We start from the raw sequence: 4,214 nt of genomic DNA on the forward strand, positions 1-4,214 counted from the left end.
ACGTCAGCCGTAGGGGCTTGCAATGCTCGCCGCAGAAGTCTGAACTTCTTTTTTACCGACCTCTGCATCAAAGACCAACTAGAACCATCCCTAACATGAAATTAAAAACACAAGGGGCGGAGATTCCTCATGTTGAAAAAATCTGAATTTTAGGCATGATTCTACAAAGCAACGGGTATAACGGTGATGCAATAACCAAGATGAAAAACTGCGCGCAAGAAACGATGAGACTCATACAGCGTATTGCCAACAGGAGACACGGCATGGAAGAGCAGAATCTCCTACGGCTGGTACAGGCGTTCGTAGTTAGCCGTATCTTGTATGCTGCCGCCTTCCTTGATCTTAAAGTTTCACAAAAGGAAAAGATGAATGAAATTATCAGGCGGTGCACGAAACAAGCTCTAGGATTGCCTATCCATACATCCACTCACTGCCTCCTAGAGCTAGGCATGCATAATACCCTGGAAGAAATTACGGAAGCAGTGAGAACATCCCAAATCGAAGGCTTAGCCGGGACCACAACCAGCAGGACCATTATAGGAAAACTTCATCCCAGCTGAGAGAACAGAACAACCGCCAAAGTTGACATGCTCGGGGAAATTCCGGACAGTATAGTTGTACCCCCCTTACTCAGGCATCCTATTCATCACTCAGTGCGCCGGGCGGCCAAACGGGCAGAGGCGCTAGAGAAACGCTTCCGCTACTACAAAGACGAGGACGTGTTCTACGTGGATGCCGCTGAGTATGGTAGAACACGATGACCACCGCGGTCGTGAATAATAAACAACTCCTCAAAATAAGTGCCTCCACACTCTCGGGTAACCCAGAGACTGCAGAGGAAGCTGCCATAGCGCTGGCTTGAGTAGGCAAAAAAGCGTGGTACATCATCAGTGACTCCAAAGTTGCCATACTAAATTTTAGCAGGGGCCGGGTTTCCCCTCTAAAGAATACAATTCTAAGCCGTCATGTAATATACCGGAAAATTACACTAGTCTGGACACCAGCACATGCATCCCTGCCCGGTAATGAGACGGCCCACGAGTTCGCCCGAGGCTTTTCCTTCCGGGCGAACCCCAGCGAGTTGGTCTTTAGAGACAGGGATCGTATGGTGACATACAAAGAAATTACACAGCACTATCGTTTGCAACGAGCTAGACTTGCTCCAGCGGATAGATCCTTGTCCAGATACCGAGTCATCAACTGGCGCCGGTTACAAACTTACACCTTTCAAAACCCGGCCCTCTGGAGTCATGTATCCATGGAAATTTTCAGACAAATGCGCAAACTGCGAACATAGGGCCACCTTGGGCCACGTATTATGAGGATGTCCTTATGCCCCCCCCCGGGAGTGACAAGGTATAAACACGAAAGATCAATGGGAGACCTTACTACTGAGCTCCGACCCGGCAACTCAGCTACAACTCGTCCGACTGGCCGAAGCCGCCGCCGAGAGTCAAGACTTTTCTGCCGTCGTCTAGGCGGGTAGCCCTCTGGCTACCCTCTGTCTGTTGGACATCAAAAGCTTTCCTATCCCTATCCCTATCGAGGTAGAACATGGAGAGAGAACGAAGACTGCTAAGTACAACAGAAACAAAAAAAAAGGCCGAGTTACCAAGGAGGGACGAGCGCTGGTGTTTCCACCACGCGCTTTAAATTGTAGGAAAGCACAATGTAAAGGAGTAAGCGTGATTCCCGACTAGAATACTCATCGCATAAAGGCCTCCAATTTCGTTTAGGCAAATCAAGACCACCTACTATAAAAGTACTATCACGTGCCGACGACGTCAGCCCGATAGTCTCTGGACTTTCAGAGAAATCGTTTTATTGATCGAACCTGCGCCCACAAGCAAACAGTTGTAAAATAGAAATAATTATGTTTCTAATAAAACCTGGTTTTCTTTCACTCGCGGAACGTATTTCAACTTTTTTCATTTCTGGAACATTGGTCTTTGCCTCTAGAGCAATTAAAAGACAGGCGATACTCTTATACTAGTCTCCGGCATTACACTGGTCGGCATTAACGCTGTCCCGTTCTTTCTGTCAAATATGTGAGGACATATTTGAGTATCTTTTCGGGCAGCACGTCCGTTTGCTGCGTCCCAAGTGCGTGCTACATATGTTGTGCCTGTATCGGGAATGACGCACGTGCCATGCCTGGTGCGGCGATTCATCGTGCTCGCCTAGATTAGATATGCGCCTTGGTTGCCACACCCCTTGCGGCTATAAAAGCACTGTACGTTCAGCAATAAAGTGCATTTGTTCGCTGGCCACCTCGACTGATACATGGTGTTAGAAGTGGGATAGCTCACGTCGGGGGGCCTGCCGTTTGAGGATAAGACTGCAGCGACCGAAACACGATGGAGCAACTGCTGAAGCTTCCTGAACCACTGCTGTTGTCTGGGAATATTGCCAAGAACTGGGAATTGTTCCAGCAGAAATTCGAGCTTTTTCTGGAAGCAACGGAATCTCCAAAAGAGCCCCGAACCACGGCCGCCAAAACAGCACTGCTGCTCAGCACTGCCGGAGACGACGCATTGGAGGTATTTAACAACTTCCTTTTTCTCGAGGGCGAGAACAAGCAAGATTATGCTACCGTTGTTAAGAAATTCAAGGAGTACTGCCAAGAACAACAGAATGAAGTCTATGAGCGGTACATATTCCGATCCAGAGAGCAAGGCGAAGGGGAGTCATTCGAGCATTTCTTGCGGGACCTCAGAAAACAAGCAAGAAGCTGCAATTTTTCGGGAATAGCTGATTCTTTAATCCGCGACCAAATAGTGTTTGGCACCAGTAGCCCACGACTGCGTGAAAAGCTCCTCAAAGAAAAAGACTTGACACTTGCCAAGGCTGAGCAGATTTGCAAAGCGGAGGAAGCAGCATCGCTGCAAAACGATGCCTGGGCGCAGCCCGATAAGCACGTGGCGCTGGTCATGAAGCGGTCTGGGCAGGTTCGCAAAGCGGAGCACGCGCTGCAAAAAGAACCGTCGGCACAGCCCGATAAGCAAGTGATGCAAGACAAGCAGCAATCTCGGAAATGCGCTAGATGCAACCGTTTACACGCCATACCCGGCAGATGCCCTGCGTTCGGCAAAACGTGTTTCATGTGCCGAGGTGTTAACCATTTCGCAGCTTGCTGCAAAAAGGGCCCGCAAATCCGAGAAGTTGGCGAGGAGCAAGACAGCTTCGACATTCTCGATGTAACAGTCTCGAGCATCGATGCGAGAGCGGACTGGGTAGTACATGTGAAAGTAGCTGACCAGATGGTTAACTTAAAAGTGGACACGGGATCTCAGGCCAACTTGCTGCCCTACTCTATCTACCGACGATGCAAGACGGCAGCAGATTTGAAACCGAGTTCTTCGGTGCTTCGATCATACAGCGGTGGTGTCATTCGACATTTCGGTATGGCAAGGCTACCAGTGACCGTGAACGGCCGGTCGAAGGACGTCAATTTCTATGTCGTCAAAAAGGGCAACCAAGCTATACTGGGACTACTAGCATGCGAGTCGCTGGGTCTGGTGTCACGTGCAGTGGATGCTGTAAAAGAAGGAAGCACCGCAGCCGGCGGCAATGAGGACGTTCTAACCGAATTCCGCCAGCTTTTTCAGGGAACCGGCTGCGTGAGTCGCCAGTATAAAATGGTCCTACGCAAGGATGCGACGCCAGTTGTCCAGCCAGCTCGGCGGGTGCCCTTGGCGCTGAGGGAACCTCTGAGGGAGGAGCAGGAGCGCATGCAGCGAAGTGGCATCATTGAGAGGGTCCAGAAACCGACAGACTGGGTGAGCCCTTTGCTTATTGTGCGGAAGAAAGACTGAAAAATACGGGTTTGCATGGACCCTAGAAGTATCAACGAGTGCATACAGCGAGAGCATTATCAGATGCCAAGACGCGAGGACATAGAAGCTGAGCTCGCCGGCGCTAAGTACTTCACGCGCCTCGATGCAAGGGCGGGTTTTCATCAGGTACCTTTGGATGACTCCACAGCAACTATATGCACGTTCGGTACTCCATTCGGGCGTTACCGGTTTCTGAGACTCCCGTTCGGAATCTCATCAGCCCCGGAAGTTTTCCAGAAGATCCTGAGCGAAATATTTGACGGCTGTGAAGGTGTGAGAGTGTACATTGATGACATTCTAATATGGGGCTCGTCTAAGGAAGAACACGATGCGCGCCTGCGGAAAGTGCTGCAAGTGGCAGAAAAAGCAGGCTTAACT

General features: G+C 50.0%; 1 pseudogene; it reads left to right on the forward strand.

Moving 5' to 3' along the window:
- The first annotated feature begins 587 nt into the window (after positions 1–587).
- Positions 588–1,559, forward strand: LOC149370319 (uncharacterized; annotated as a pseudogene).
- The last annotated feature ends 2,655 nt before the right edge of the window (positions 1,560–4,214 follow it).

Source organism: Amblyomma mixtum, chromosome 1, assembly GCF_055824585.1.
Source record: "Amblyomma mixtum isolate Tamu chromosome 1, ASM5582458v1, whole genome shotgun sequence".
Classification (NCBI taxonomy): domain Eukaryota; kingdom Metazoa; phylum Arthropoda; class Arachnida; order Ixodida; family Ixodidae; genus Amblyomma; species Amblyomma mixtum.